The sequence below is a fragment of the Candoia aspera genome, chromosome 1 (genome assembly GCF_035149785.1).
Source record: "Candoia aspera isolate rCanAsp1 chromosome 1, rCanAsp1.hap2, whole genome shotgun sequence".
NCBI classification, from domain to species: Eukaryota; Metazoa; Chordata; class Lepidosauria; order Squamata; family Boidae; genus Candoia; species Candoia aspera.
In genome coordinates this window covers 229509847-229527462 of record NC_086153.1, presented here as the reverse complement: position 1 = coordinate 229527462, position 17616 = coordinate 229509847, and positions in this window count along the sequence as shown.

The window sequence follows — 17616 nt, the reverse complement described above, 5'->3', positions numbered from 1 at the left end:
GATCTTATCTAAAGTATTACTTTAATGGCAAAAGTCTTAGCTCTTAACAAAGACGACTATTCCTGAAAGTAGTAGCAATTTTCATATCCTACTCCACCCATTTCCCATCTTCTGGAGAAATATTAACATGCTTGCTAAGGTTTTGCCCCCCGTTAGATTACAATGAAAGAGGTTCTGGAGAATGCTGACAGGACTGTCTCTGTTAATTCATTTCTCAGCCCGGCATGAAATCTGCACCTGTTCAGTTACCAGGGCCACAACTGGGGGGAAGGGGCAAGTGGGGCATGCCCCAGATGCCGTGCCGGGAGGGTGCCAAAATGACAAAATAGTATTTGTATACTGAATGTTTTATTAATTTAATGTATAATAGAATAATAAAACTTGCTAACACCTCCCTCACCAACCCATGGGGGGGGCATGGAATCCATGTTTGCCCCGGATGACACAGACCCTAGTTGTGGGCCTGTCAGTTACAAACAGCCAGGCCTGCAACTAGGGTCTGTGTTACCCCGGGGCAAACATGGATTCCGCGCCTATTTTGGCACCCCCCCAGCACGGCACCTGGGGCACATGCCCTGCTTGCCCCCCCTTGCTGCAGCCCTGCAGACAGCAGTAGTGCTTAAACAGGATTAAGTCCACCCTGAAATTTACAAAACATTAGGAGTATCTTTCTGTCCACAGCAGGTAGAGACAATGAGAGATGGGCCAGTCCTATGCTGTTCTAGTTGTGTTTAAATGAGAGTTAACTAATAGAGGCCAAATTCCTCCAGTGAGGAGTCCAGTCACACCAACTGCGCATCACGCTAACAGGCCCCAGTTCCTGATTGATTCTATTTCCTTTCTAAATGTACAATAACTCCAGAGATTGGCTGCTTGTAGTTAGCTTTTCTCCAGGACACTGATCCTTACAGCCTTTCCCCTACTCTCCAAGAAACCATAATAGGGCTTACCCTGAACTCAAAATGCATCATGCTGATCAGAGGAATTGGGGCACAGATCATTACTAATGCAGAGTCAAGCTGTAGACATTATGGTGTTACTGTTGTTTTTTCCTGCAAGAGTTGAATCAAGTTGAAGGAAAGATCCTTGTTCATGGCCTGTATGTAAATTTCATTTTTGCCTCTGCTAAACAGATTTTGTATGGTTCTGTAGTATTTCCAAAGGCAGAATAGGATGATCAAAGATGATAGCAAATGAAGGCACATTATTCCTGAAACTGGATGCAACACCAACAGTTTAGACTCTTAAACATGATGAAATTATTTATTTCAGATTTGAAAGTTCATCCCTTGTTTCATGCAGGATTTATACTGAAGGATGCAAACCTGGCATCCCAGATAGGTGACTCCCAGCTTTTGTTTAACTATCCTAGTAAAGGAGAGCCAACTGCTTTCTAAGACTTTTTTTTAACTATACATTTTTTACTATATTTTTTCCTAAAATGTAATTGCCATCTGCAATCATTGGTTCTAAATCTTAACCCTAAATCTTCCCAATTGTGGAGAATTTATTTTGGCCTTCTCCATCCTGTACTCTCAAGGTGTTTTCTCTGTCGTGGTGCCTACCCTCTGGAATGAGGTCTCTCCCAATATCCATGTGGCTCCCACCCTGGTAGTGTTCCAGAAGGCCTTAAAGACCTGGCTGTTCTCCCAGACCTTGGGTTAGAGTGGGTAGACCCCCATCTTGGATGGGTTTTGCAGATGTTTTTTGTGTCTTGTGGCCAGATTCACCAACTTATTTGTTTTCTTTGTATTGTTCCTGTTACATTGTGAGCTGCACAGAGTTGGTTTAGAGTTGGGCAGTGCTGAAATCAAATCTATCTATCTATCTATCTATCTATCTATCTATCTATCTATCTATCTATCTATCTATCTATCTATCTATCTATCATCCAGCAGATTTTAGGATGAAGAAAGGCAAATGTAGGACATGTGACAATGACTTTTTTTATACAGGAATCAGGGCTACCATATTGGGGCTGCAAAAGAAAAAAAATCAGATGACACCAGCACAGCTAGAGAACACTTAAAATCTTCACTGCCATCTGGTGGTTGTCCAGATTTTTGCAGCACAGAATGCTAGTCCAAATGGAAATGAATCAAAAAGTAACTTTGAATCCACTTGCCTGCTGGATGATGCAACAAATAGAAAAGTTGTCTAATATAACTCCACAAGTACTTAGGTAACAGAGGCACATAGGAGACACACTAAAAGAAAAAAAAAATCTGTTTTTAGTTGTTTGTTTATATCCTGCTTTTTCTCCAGATTGCTCATTGGCCCTTTGCCACCAACCCGTGAGTAGGTTAAATTCAGGGAACAGGTTCGGAGGCATCCAGGAGCCTAGTGCCTGAATAGGGATTTGAAACTGGATCTTACAAGACCTCACCTAAAACTGATTCAACCCTGTGCTGCTAAAGACTTTTAACCATGACTACAGTTTTGTTCTAGTCTTTAAGCTACAAGTTTATGTGTGCCCAGTTGATGACTGGAACCAATATCAATAAGGATGGCTGGAATGGAGAAATGTAGATGCTTCCATCAGTAGCCATCTCATTACAGTAGTCTTCTGCAGCAAAGGAAAAAAAGAGCAACCAAACCTGATCACCACCCTGGAAGAAATCCAAGTTACATATGTTGCAATATAAAAACCAACCACAAGGTGGCACTACGCGGCATAGAAATGCTCAACATTGTTTAATTCGGCTGGGAAGGTTTTTTTTTTTTCCTCTTCTCCTTTTAGTCTGAATAGTTCTTTCCGTTACAAAACCCCTTGTTGCACCTTCAGTCCTTTTTCCTTCATTCCAGGTTGTAATGGTACTGTGCTGCCATACAAGAATATGTTGCACTCCCAATTTCCCAATCGTGCTACTCCATACTGTAGACCCAGTTCAGTACAGAGTTAAACTTCTCATCTTATAGAAAAGAAACAGGTCCTTTTCCGGACCTACAGAACATTACTATTTACCATAAGGAGTTTTCCTCCTGTTTGAAATGCCTTGGATCCCCTATTTGCTTCAAGTGCTTCCTCCCTAAGTTTGTATCAGCCCCAATGATAAGCACAAATGGTTATCAGTAATTCCGTCTCTAAGTGGGTTGGAGATTCTTCTGCTCCAGTGGTTGCAAAGTCATGCCTGGAGGTGAAACTTTCCCTCCCTGAACTATATACTGAAGAACTCCTGTGGAATCTCTGCTTGCACAGAACAACCCAAAGTGGCACCCTCCAACTGAGCCAGGACTGTACCATATCCTGGAGGATAGCAAAATGAATGGAGAAAGAGAACCACTGATCCCCCTAAGCAACATCTCCCCCCTTTCTTCACCTGCTCCATTAGTCTTCACTTGCGTTTTCCCACAATGCTCCTAACACAAAATGTTGACCATACTGCCACCTAAACCCATAGCTGAGTGTCTGGGGGAGATAGTGCCACCAAAATATCCTGCCAGGGCCTGCAAGGCACTGATAGAGGCACTTGCATGCCCAGAAAGCTTCACTGAACATTCTGAGATGTGGGAGTCCCTTTTGCATTTATTTATTGTGGGATATTATGCCAAGGAGAGTTGCCATCCCACAGGTGTAGAGGAGACTGTATTTGGGAAGAGTGCAATATATGCTGTGATTCCTCTGAGGATCTCAGGATGAGGGATATCTTATCCCCCTAATCAGAGAGGCAGATTAGCGTAAGAGAGAGTCTGGCTGGCTTAGGTCACCCAAACAGAGTTGTAGCCAACTGAAGGATTTGCACCAGAGTCTCTTATGTACATCCTAGTCCAATACTCAAACCACTGCATCAAATTAATGCTGAGCACAACAATTTACAGTACTTATGTGAAGCACATTAAATACTTTTCTTTTGTCTTCCCAACATCTATAAGCCATACACATTTACTAGAGAGAACTGATCCATTTTCTGACAGTAAGAGTCAAATGGCTTCCCTGTGAACTGAAATGCTTGCAGTTAGGTGCTTTTTCTGATTATGCCATCAGTTTCCTGCACGGTCTTGTTGCATTCATATTCATGGGTCTCACTTAGCATCTCTTCATCAGCTGAGTTGAATCATCCCTTCTCCAAAAACCACCTTCAAATGTCTAAAATATTGAGCACTTATATCTCAACAATCATTTGATTTTTAGGGAAATGTTGAATTGGAAAATCTTCAAGAACAAGTGTCTTAGATCCTTTGTGATCTGGTTCAGTATGTTTCCTCAACTTATTTTACCATTAAAACTTTAATTATATAAGTACATGTACATAATCCACATACTTACATAATTACATAAGATGTACATAAATACATCTTATTAATTGTATGTGTTACATATACATCTCACAAATATCTGAAAATAAAGGACAGAGATTTCATTCATTCAGTCAATAAAGCAATGAATCAACCATCTATTTCAGCAAGGGGGCGGGTAGGTGGGAAATCCCATTCACTGATTTTAAAATATCTGCCAGATGAAGACCATGTCATGCTCTGCAAAATCAACTGGAAGCTAAAGCTGATCGTGCCTTAACAGATATGTACCAAGTCAACAACAGTGTGGTAAAGTGCCACAGACTGTCCTTGCTAACAACCTGTACTGCTCAATGGAGAAGAAGTAATTTTAACAATAACTGAAGTGCTTTGCTATGAAAAGAAAGGGTGTTGAGCCAATGGACTTTTTACAGTAGATGACAGGGAAGCAAGGATGTTTTTACCTGTGTTCTTTTTACATTTTAAATTTAATTTAAACATTTTTATTTCACTTTTCTACTTAAAAAGCATTAGAAGCAGCTTTCTGGTACAGCAGTTAAGAAGTTCTCCACTTAACTTCTCTGAAACTGGCAGCCGCTGTGGAAAACCTTCCCTGTTTCCAAAATGAAAATCGTGTATTTAGAAATGACATTTACCAGTCCCAAACCTTGGAGTGCTTGTGGGGCCAGCTGAGTTAGGAAGCGACATCCAGAGCCAGGGTGAAGATGGCAGGGGCAGGAGGAGGGGCAGTTCTAATTCTGGGGAGGCCAGCAGAATTAGGTTTCAAAAGGGGAAGAAGCCAAGACAGAGGAACTGGCTGGAAGGCAAAGGCTATGGAGTGTCAATTCATCTGCCCAGTTGATAAAGTTACAACCCTAATAAGGTGATAGGAAATCTGACAGAACACACCATAAAACCATAAAAGTATGGCTCATATGGAGTATATTCTCATATCTGGGCTGTTCTTTTTTACTTCCCCAGAATAGACCACCTCTTAAGCAGAAAAAGAAATGGGGGTGGGGGGGATGACACTGGGAATATAGCAATTACAAATAACTGCAGGCCTGGGCTTGTTCCCTCCCCATAGAGGCCCCAACAATATTTTTTCTTGACTGTCTCCCCATGACCTTCTGATCCTCAACCCTTGAACGAGGCAGGCTTAGTAATTATTAGCTGTACTGGTGTTAAAAGTGTTGTTCTTCTTATGCCAACTCCATCCAAGGGCAGGGATAAGGTGTGTAAAATCTATTAAGCTTGCTACCCATAACACTGGAAGAAAGTCAGATAACTGCAGTGGCCAGAATGGAGGCAGTGGAGGCAAGATGGGTGTCAGCAATGGGTATCAGTAAATTTCATGCCAATGACTCCAGGACGAATAGAAAGCACTATAAGTTGGTAATGGGAAAAGGCCCTAGTCCATTTCAGGGGTTTAGCTATAATCCAGTGAGGTGAGAGGTAGGATTCTTATCACCTGCCTGTTCTGCTGGGCTATGGGGAAATGATTGTAGAGGTCCAACAGCAATAGGTCAAAGAATGAAAGGATGAGGTTACTACAATGTACTGCATTACTGAGTGCTATTTCTAAACAACTAATTATACTGAAGCTTGAGGGTCTTTATTAACCTACTGAGCAATTCTACCTTCAGGTTACATTTCATTCACAGAACAGGATTGTTCCTAAAGGTATACAGTATGTGTGGAAGAGGTCTACGAGGCAAATGGCATGGGTGGCATGATATTTTTATTCCAGTGAGGGGCAGCTTCTGCTGTAACCCTTGTTTGGCAATGAGATTCCATCAACACCAGCACAAGATAGAAAAAAGGATGGAGCTGAAAGTGAAACAAGAGGATCCATCAATTGGCACTCATAGTAAATGAGGTCCAGACAGAACACCAGACCATCACTGTGGCCAAAGCAGGGGGAGGGGCTGAAGTCCAGAAAGGGATTTAGTAACCTGGCTTCATTTCCAGCTGGTTTAAGGGCAGGAATCAAGCAGCTAACGGTTGCAGCATGAGAGAGCCCCTAGTCTTCTAAATCTTTTAAACAAATCCAGTTTTCCAGTTCCACTGTCAACCAAGGTCTCCATCAAGTTTCCTTCTTCACAATTATGGCTTAATGGTGGAATGCTCTCTTTAGGAGGGGTCACTTTACATTTATTTATTTAGGCACCAATATGTTTTTGAAGTAGATTTGTTCTGTTTTATCTCAGCTGGCTCGTCTATGTTTTTTAAAGCTATTTCTCTTGATTGTATTTGTTGATGATAAATTTCTGAATGTTTCTTATTTGATTACTGTATTTTGAAGTTGTATAAGGCACTTTGTGATACTAAGTGAAAAGAGGGCTGTATGCTTCTATGATAAATATTCCTGCATTTTTATGAGACAAACCCTATTTGCTTATCATAAGTCACTAATCAAATGTACTCAACTGGAAACAGGAAATCCAGTAAAATATTTTGGGAGTGTGTCACCTTGATCCATATTGCTGCAAGAAGAAGTAAATTTCCAAGATATTTTTTTAATTGGGGAGGGCCTTTTATCCAATATACTGTATATTCCTATGATCTACCAAGTTGAGACATGATATACAATAGACTGGTAAAAGAAAAAAAGAAAAGAAAAAATATTTAAAACACAGAAATTGGGCATGTATATATTACACATTTCCAGTCTTAAGAGGCTATAATTTTAAACACATATTCAGTCTTTTTGTCCCCAAAAACATTTTGTATAGATGAAAGCAATTTATTAGGAACTGCTATTGCTATAACAAAAAACTGGAGGACATTTTTTAAAAAAAGTTCTTAACTGAGGAATTCTTCAGGACCCATTCCTGGTGTGCTCATTTTTCAAGCAATGCTATTTCCCAAGATTCTTGTATCATAAGCAATTGACACCTCAATGTCACCTGGAAACATATGGCAACCATAGCTCTAATATTATCAAGAAGCATCAGTGATAAGGAAAAGCATTTCCCAACCACCCCCCTCATTATAATGCATTAGCACAAAACTAGGTATCCAAAAAAGAAGACTTCTTATTCTCCCATGGACATTTTGGATGTGATACTACACCTAGGCCTCACAGTTATGAAAGTCAGATGATGCCAGATGATGTTCTTAAGTATCATACTGATGGATCTCGATTGTCATTCTCACTCCTGGTGGTGCTGCTTCTTGCCAAGCTTGCATTCATTATCCATTAAGTGTCACATTCAGAGCAGGACTTGGTATGCAAACTCAGGGACATTTTCAGTGCTCTGCTGAGTTGGGTGCCAAGATCTGTCTGCTTATTACATCGTGTTACTGAAGGATCTCCATAACTGTTGCTGTGGCTAAATTTTGAAGTCTGCCTTGACCACATTTAGGGTTTTCTCCTAAAGCATAGCCTATACTTTTCATTACAGGTAGCCCTCACTTAGCAACTGCCTCAGACAGCGACCGTTTGCAGTTACAGCAGTGCTGAAAAAGAAACTTTGTGACCAGTGCCCACATTTATGACCTTCACAATCTCTCTCTCTCTCTCTCTCTCTCAGTCACGTGTTCACCATTACAGTCAGTTAGTGCATGTTGTCCTGTATAAATCGTAAGCACAGTCATGGTCATATGATTTTTCACTTAGCGACCACTTTGCTTAACAACAGAGTTGCCAGTCCCAGTTGTGGTCGCTAAACAAGGACTATCTGTATATCACTATTTATGGTGGACTGGGCTCTTTAGTTCAGATCTGATTACTATACTCTTGTCTACGTACCAGGAAGAAGAATTTCTAAAATTGCTGCATTAAGTAGCCTGCAACTATAGATCCCAAACAATGATATATCATAATCATAATATCTAGTAGGAGTGTTGAAGTTAAAAGCCCTTTTGAGAGCAATCAGATGGCAAGATTAACTTCTCAGGCTCTTAAAATGGTTGTGCCCTAAACAGGGTTTCAAAAAAGTACTCTCTGGGAAGCTACATGAAGATAAACTTTTGGTGAGTTTGCAAAGTCTGGGATTTGTCTGACCCTTCAAATTTCTGGCTTGTCCATTCATAGTTAACTGATTCATGGAAGGCTTCCCTTTAAAAACTTAGGCCAATTGTTTATTACTTTAGATGCAATAGGCCTCTTTTTATGTATTAATTGTAATATAATCACCATAATAATAAACATCTGACTAAGCCTTTTACAACGTACTTTCTTTTGCATTAATTCTATTTATTGTTACCCAGATATGATATCCAGCTGAAAAATGAGCTAAGCCAAACACAAAGAAGATTATAAGAAGAGTCTAATTCCACAGAATTATTTTTTTGTATTTACAAGTTCATAAGATTAGAATGAATCAGGCTCAGATAACAAGTATCTTATTGCAAAAGAAACTCCAAACTGTCAGAAAACTCTAAAATGTCAGAAAAAACAAGTAAAATTAAGAAAGAAAAACTAAGAAAAATTAACCCTAGGTTTTTTAGAGTTATAATATCAAAATAAAAACTTTATTTTTTTCAAAAAGCCCCCCCCCCATTTGTATATATGTATATCTCTGCCTTCACTCCTTCACATTCACTACAAACATATTAAAATGTCGTAGGGAGGTGGACTAAGCCTCATAAGAAGCTGACACATGCTGGATTATCCAGTTTATTTATTTGCTTATTTACTTTTTTTATTTGTATGCTCCTGATTTCCAAGGACTCGAGAAACTAACAATAAAAAAACAACATAAAAATCCCCCCAATAAATAAATAAACCCACTCAAAAAGAATAATAAAAAATTCCTACATTATAAGGGACAAAACAAAACATACAAAGTCATGGGTCCACCAATGCATTCCAGCATTCAAAGCATGCTTTCCTCCTTGGCTAGATGGAAAATCCAGGTTTTATCTGCACTCTGGAAATCTAGGAGGGAAGAGCTAGCTTGGAAATCTGTAGGGAGGGATTATCATGTTCATTATCATTCTCTGGCTGATAGAGGCACTCCAAAATTTTATCTTTCACCTTACAAGATTTGTTAGAATGCTAAGTTTTACCAGGGAATGCATTTTGGTAGCCTACAATTATTTGTAACGGAGGCTCCCTAAAAGTCCTCAGTGGTTTTGAACTACTGCAAGTTTTCACAACAGGGCTTTCCTCTAAGCTGAATCTGCAGTTGGTTTGGTCAAGACCTACAACAATCCAAGTGGAAATGTATTTCATAACCAGCTTGGTCTCTGTGTTTCAGATATCCTCTTTATCCTTCAGTGGCTGTTACTTTCTCAGGTAAGGTTCCTGCATTCCCTTTCTCAAATCCTGTGTTGCTGAATCTTTTCTTTGCAGAAACAAAAGCTGTTATGGGGGGATTTGAAATTTAGGTTATGGAGCCTTCTTAGTTTTTCTTTAAATCTGTTGGAATCAGATAATGGCTTATAGATAAAACCATTTTCTGGCTTTTCCTTTGCTTTCTGATTTGATGATTAATGATTAAACCAGGCACAAACATCATCTGGAATGCTCCTGTTTGGTATCAAAACAGTGAATGATGAACAAACATGGGAAAACACTGGCTGCTTTATGTACTGAATTTAGGATTATGTTAGACAACATACAAACGAATGGAGCAATGTGTGCCTGCTAGGTACGCTGTCTTCAGGTAAGAGCTGCAGCATGAGACCAGAGAAACGCTGTGCATTTCTTTACAGTGTTCCTGCACTTTTTTTTACACTGTACCCATCCATACATCAATATGGGCTTAACTATAAAAATCTATCAGCCAAACCAGATATCATTGTTGTGAGGACGGTTAAGATCATGCATTAAAAACCATGTCAAATAAACTCCATGCAAATGCCAACTGTTGCTGTTGTTATTTGAAGAAATGTCTCCGGTGGAGTTGCACCAACTGGGCGAGTGGTGGTGGCATGCTTCCATTTCATTGGCAATGCACTGTGGGGAAGGGAATGGGGCTATCCCCAGGAAGGGTTCCCTTTAATCCCTTTGCTTGTTTACAAAGCAAGAGAAGAAAAAGAGCACAAAAGCGAGAAAGAAGCCATCACGGGCGGGCGGAACAGGAGCCTGGTGTGTAAAAAAACAAATGGCAAGTGTTTCTTCCAACAAAGCATAAAGGCAACTCCCAGCCAATGGGGCCCACAGAGCAGTCTTTGTCTGCAGAGGCTCAGGGGCCCCCGCACCATGTGGCCTGCAGCGAGAGGCAGCAGCAGCTTCCCAAGGCCTCAGCTCAGGAGGGGGTGGCCAAGCAAACAATCCGAAAAGGGAGCTCAGCTCAGGGAAGAAGCCGGAGCAACCAGGACCACCACCGCCTAGCTGGTTTCTTTTTCCAAGCCCTGGTTATGCTTACTGGTAACTATGAGCAATTCATAGTTCAATATCTTAGTAGAGGATCATTTCTGCAGTATGGTTTATATCATTATTATATAACCATAGCAATATTTATTACTTATGAAATGCCTACATTTTTCAAAGTTCCGAATGCTTATTAAAAGGGTAGTGGATAGCCCCATGCCCTTCCCCACCCTTGTACGGCTGGTGAAATGGAATTACATTATTCCCATTCTTGCAGTTGATGCAACCCCAGTGAAGACCATTCACAAGCTCTTCAAACAAGAGCAGTAATATTTAGCAGGTACACGTTCGACATAATTTTTAATGCACGATCTAAAACATCCCCTCAAGAGCTGTATCGCCCTTCCCCAGCTGGTTAAGGATGACAAAAGTTGTAACCTCAGCATATCTGAAGCATGCATCTTGCCAGGGTGGGGAACACTAAACTATGTTCCTGCCTGCACTCTGCAAGCTAACAGAAAAGATACATAAGAAAAAGGAAGGGAGATGCAAAAGGCAACAAGAATTGGAGCCATTTTTTTTCCTAGCAGGGAAGAAAGAAGCAATTCCTACAATTGCTACACCTCAAGCTGATAGTAGATCTCTCCCCTCCCCATTTTTTTGAGAGGCAGGGGGCATAGCCTCCCACTACCAGATGGTCCCCAAACCAGGGATAAAAGCCAAAGTGAGCTTTCTTTCTGCTCTCAACTCCCAGGGCAATGCAAAGGGAATGAATAAAAAGCAAAAAGAATGATTAGTTAATGCGTGGAACACAGACCTTGCTTAAAGATCTTCTAGTCTGGCTCTGCTGTGGCCCTTCATCCCTTGTGGACATGATCTCCCATACAGAAACAGTTGTGAACGTTTGTGATGCCTCTGCAGTTGTCCACAACTATTCCAGTTAAAACTGCTTGACTTACATTTATACAAGGAGGAAGAGACATCCCCCCAAAACTGTTGGAGTATATCTCCAATCATATGCATGGTGGCTGAGGATGATAGGGGTGAAGTTCTGTAAGCAACATATGGAGGCACCATGGAGTCCGTGAAGGCAGTCAGTCAGACCCGAATAATCCCTTCATTTTCTTAGCAATCCCATTTGAGCTAGGCAACTTTATAGTAGAGAAATGGTATCTGAAGCCCCACATTCCCATCCAGCTAGTCATATTGGGCAAAGTTCTACAGGCAGAAGAGAGTGACTTCACATTTACTCTTTTAGATTTTCCACTGTGCCCAAAGGTAATCCTATCTGCAGAGGGGGGATTATGATGATGCGTTTAGAATACAGTTCAGCTCAGGGGAAACTTGTTACAAGGCTTCACTGTGTTACCCATTTGATTTTGTCTTCTCTCTCTGATGAAAGTAATAACCATTGGGTGAACAGAAGCTGTGAATACAAGTAAACAAGGTATATCAGTTTCTCTGTACTAGATAAGGCCACCTGGCCCAGTGTGGACAACTGTGGAAGTGGTAACATTGTATGATTTTAGAAAACAAAACAAAACAAAACACCCAGCTTTATGATTTGCAATCCTTCTGGAAATTAACTGGACTGAAGACTTCAGTACACAAAATATGATAGTTCCGAATTACAAGATGGAAGCAATCAGGGCAGGATGCAGACACATCTCATCTCAGCACTCAGCTCCAATTCATGATCCTTCCTAATTAAGAAATAATAATACTTCTAATATCCTCAGAGAAACATACACTGGACATTTCAACACAGATGGTTGAATGTGAATGTGAATTTAGGTTTCCTATATTTTACATCCAGCAGTCTACAACCACACAGGCTTTTTAAGAAAGCCTCTGAAAGCGATTATGTTTGTTGCCGTTTCAAAGAAGGCTGGGGATAGAATTTTTTTAATTACTTAAAAAAAATTAAAATCCTCACCATAAAAAATTGCTCCGGCTGCATCCTGTAACCTCTCTCCTACTGAGTGAAATGCATCTGTTTATAGATAGTTCCATTCAAAACTTTTACTGCACAATGATTCTAACTTCTTCCAAAGTTTACAGAATGCCAAGCAAACAACATCCTCCATTTGTAACATACCTACTTTTCCTTATCAGCTGTTCATTTTTGTTCTTACAAGTAAAACAAAAAAATATGTTAAGAAGGAAAAGACGAAGTACCTCCACGATGCCTTTTGATCCCTACCTAATGGGAAGTATTCTATGTTGTCATAATTCTGCCTACTCTTCATCTAAGGAGTTATAAACTTGGAGTAAAAACATCATCTCATACCTCTTCTAGTCCTATTTTGTTATCATGCCTAATGAAAGGTAGATGAGCCCTTAAAAAATTAGAAGAGCATTGATGAATGATCGCTAAGGCCCAACATTCTGTTCTCACAATAGACAACCAGAGGTCCTGGGAAGCCCACCAGCAAGCTGTGAGGCCAGCAGACCCCTCATGAGGATTTGCTTTATTGGGATAGTCCAAGTAAAGGAATTAGCGTCCTGTAGCTTTTGGATCAAAAGGTATTTCCTCTTTTTAGTTTCTTAGACTGAAAGGACTAAGAATATCAAACCCAACATGGTTACATCAACTCTAAAATTATGCCAAGGACACCTGATAGAACATCATGTAAACTTTCCTAGACTGGAACAAGGAAGCCTAGAATGGATGTGGAGGCTACAGCTTTTGGGCACTGTCTCAAGTTCCAGTGACAAAGGTCCGTCTCCTACTCAAGCACACAAATGCCAAAGGGAGCTCATTATACTCCAAGGCTAGTAATAGCAATGAGGTTACTAGTGGCTGCTATTGCTTGCTATGCCACTGTTTCTATGGCTGCGGCATCCCTAGGGTTGCCGTGTTTTTCTGGCAGGACTTATATGTCTTTCTGAGTAATAAGACAAAGATTCAGCAAGCTTTCCTGACACACAAGGGATGCAATGCTTGTTGAAATACTCAATCCCAGGCAGGGGATAAGTGCAGAAAAACATGTAGTATCTCTACAATGAAGCTGTTGAGTTCGGTCTGATGTCTATCAAGTGAAGCATATAAAGTGCTGACTTCTAGGTAAGTGTACACAGGGTAGTCATCTTCCCCTTAGGCAACAGATAGTTCCTCCCAGAGTAAAGCTACTTTGGGTTGCAGAACCCTTTGTGAATGCTATTCCCCATAAATTATCTTAGGCCATTTCACCATGTTGACAAGCTTTTTCTTTTAGAAAAAAATAATGAACACCTCAGTATCCCAGGGGCTGCAATGATGCCTCATTAGCATGATGTTTGTGTACAGCCTCAAAGATAGAGTTGTGCTAATTGTTCTTAATTATCACTTCTCCCCAAATAAAACAAGGTAGCACAATGGCGATTTTGCTGCCTTTAAAAATCCTTTCTCTAACTGACACAGCCACATGCACACAGGCATACAAACAATACATACAAACCATGGAGCATGAATGGCTGCAGCCCATATTGCAGTTTGTTTGTTTATTTTCTATCCCGTCTTTATTATTTCTGTCAATAACTCAAGGTGGGGAACATACCTAGTACTCCTTCCTCCTCCTATTTTCCCCACAACCACCACCCTGTGAGGTGAATTGGGCTGAGAGAGAGGGACTGGCCCAAGGTCACCCAGCCGGCTTTCAGGCCTAAGGCGGGACTAGAACTCTCAGTCTCCTGGTTTCTAGCTGGTTGTCTTAACTACTAAACCAAACTGGCTGTATACAAATACACACTTCAATATATGAAAGACAATTCATGGGTTTTAGAAACCTCATGTTACAATTCAATCTCTTATAAGCAAGTAGTACTGTAGTTAAAACACATGGAGAAATAACCTGCATTAACCATTCCTGCTCTTGTTTAGAGATGCAACCAGACAGAAATGTTAGCACTGTCCTAGCATTGACCTTTCTGTGTAAGCTACAGATAGAATTGTATCTCTTTTAACACAGACACCGGTGAAATAGAATTTTTTTCTTTTCTTTCTGAGCACACACCTGTAGTTTTCAATCCATGCTACTGTTATATGACAAAGGCTATTTCCCTACAACTGACTTAGAACATCTTCCAGAGTCATCCAACCATTGTTGTATCAATACAAGAACAGGGTTTCTTTCATCTCACAATGGCTGGGTGACTCTAGAAGATGCTCCAAGTCACGGGTGGGGAAATGGCCAGATCATGTGGTCAGGTGAATGAGAACATGCCTATAGCAAGCAGGCCATCTGAGGAGGGATTTTTAAAGATTTGTTTTAAAATTGGAACCCAAACACTTCTTTGCTTGAGCTCTATTGCAGTATTTTTCAATCTTGGCAACTTTAAGATGTGTGGACTTCAGAATGCTGGGAGTTAGTCCACACATCTTCTAGTTGCCAAGATTGAAAAACACCGCTCTATTGTATGAATACTGCTTTATAAATATGCTGGTTCTGGGTGAAATGTCCTCAGGGAGCCTCCATCTCTGAGGTAATCTACCTCCCTGACACAGTCACCACTGCTCATTCACCTGCCCTCTGCCTCTGGGCAAAATTGGCACAAGGACTCAGAAGAAAAGCAAAATCAGCAAGGAGGACCAATTGAGCTAGAAAGCTCTGGAGACAGCAATGAGGACCCTTGTCACTGTATGGGCAAGGGGAAGAGCCCATTGATGTTGGCCCCCGATGTCCACCCTATGTGGATGGTTTGGGAAAAGCCAAGATAGCTAATTTGGTTTAAAAGCTATTGAAAGGGTGAAACATAGATGTGGCTTTCTTTATATTTGCTAAACGAATGGGACCTGCTAATTTTTTGGAATTCTGCCTCCAATGTATTCCATTTTAACACAATTTTCCATGAGCTGCCATCCTGAGAGGCATTTTAGCAGAACAATAGAAACTTTAATATGAAAACAGTGTACTTTACTATAAGCAAGAAGCACTAGGTTAAAGCTTCTTGTTTTTAAAGGACTTCACTCTTTGCTCCCTTCTTTCTATTTGCTTTTTTGGCTGCTATTTAAGAGTAAGATTACTTTTCCTCTGCTTCTGAGTCTTCATTTTCTCTTTTACTGACTCCTTTCTCTGGAATGGAGGATTTGGCATTTGGAAACAAACATTTACTTTCCTTCTTTTTTCCTTTTGTGAGTCTTCTCTCTCCCTCTCCCCTCTCCCCCCCCTCTCTCTTTTAATAGTCTAAGCTTCCTAGATTCCTGTGTTCCAGGCAAGGCTCATTCCTCTAGATATTACTGCTACATATTGCCTCCTCCTCCTCCTCCTCAGCATCATCATCTCTACCACCACCACCATCATAATTTCAATTAATTAGCAATCTCTAGTTGAAAAGAGTATAATTCTGCTCTTCAGTCAATATAGCACTGTATACTTCTACACTTCCGTTTCTACAGCTTATTTAAAAGCTGTGACTGTCGGTTTAGAACACAGTTTCTCAACCAGGGTTCTGTGGAACCCAAGGGTTCCAAGAGAGGTCACTAGGGGTTCCCTGGGAGATCACAATTTATTTTAAAAATTATTTCAAATTCCAGCAACTTCACATTAAAGAGGTAAGTTTCGTTCTTTAGTTTTAGTTTAAGAACATTGTTAATGCATATATACCAGCCTACACATGAAACAGATATAAGAATTTTGTAACTTCTGGCCTATATTTGAGCCTGAATGTGCAGAGGTTCCCCAAGGCCTGAAAAATATTTCAAGGGTTCCTCCAGGGTCAAAAGGTTGATAAAGGCTGATTTAGAAGCTTATGAACTGCACATGAGAGACAGGGACCTGTGCCCACAGAAAGGGTCATGTTTCAGCAAATGGCCCCAAGCAACAAAGCAGTTTGGTCTAGTGGTTAAGGCAATGGGCTAGAAACCAGGAGACTGTGAGTTCTACTTCTGTTGTAGGCACAAAGCCAGTTGGGTGACCATGGACCAGTTATTTTCTCTCAGCCCTATGAAGGAGGCAATGGCAAACCACTTCTGAAATCTTGCCAAGAAAATTGCAGGGACTAGTCCAGGCAGTTGCCAAGGATCGGACACGATTGAACAACAACAACAACAACAACAAAACCCCCACTCTGTCTCCATGTCCAAGTTGATCTAGACTTGTTGACTTATTGCTGGAATGTAGCTGTTTAAGGCACAGAAGCCCCACTTGGGAGAGGAAATAATAAGGTGATGGTTCTGTGGGAAATGGTAAAACAAAACTGATTCTGTATGCATGTGAGAGCTTACTAAATTTGGACCAGTTTAGATGGTGATGGATTCCTTTCATCTTTTACATCTTTGCTGTATGAAATAAACAAATGTTTGGATCTATTTAGAAGCACCAGAAGAAACTCCTTCTTTTGAAATGAAGGAACTTAGCATAGACAATACTTCATGATTCTTGTCTTACTTGGTAAGTCATGCTTACTTATTTTTACAGATGTGAAAGCCTGTTATGAAACCAGATTAGTTTTTTCTGCTCTGAACCAAAATGAATTACCTTTATACAGTACGATGAATATACTATACAGAAACCAAAGGTTTTCTTCAACTTGCTGCACATGGAAACTAAAAAAAAAAGTCTTTGTCTCCTGAATCAGATCTCAAACACCTTTCAGATCATATGTAAAAGAACCATATTCCACTATACACTCCTATCCTATGCCAGAAACAAGGCAAAGGAGAACTGCCTGGCAATGCCTCTCATATTATGAATCTGAAAGGAGATCCTGTGTCCTTCCCCTCTTTGAGTCGCAGTCATCACTCCTCTTCCAGCAATCCCCAACAATATCTGTGAGACTGAGAGCACTGGAATACTCACATTTATGACAGGATGAATCAGCACTTCTAATAGTGACACAGATTTTCCTCCAGTCTGCATCCAAGGCTGCCACCTGATAGTTAGCAAAGTAATACTTCAAGCTTTGAAGCCCATCAGGGAATCTGGTAGGAGATAGCTTGCCAACATTATGACCTGTATGGCTGTTGGGAATTTTTCCAGAAGGCCTGCCAATCTGCAACCTTTGACCAACCTTTTGATTCAAGAAACTAAAATGCAAAAGAACCCAAGTCTTGTAAGCTGCCCAGAGTCACTTTTATAGTGAGATGGGTGGTGCATGTATGTATGTATGTATGTGCGTGTGTGTGTGTATATATA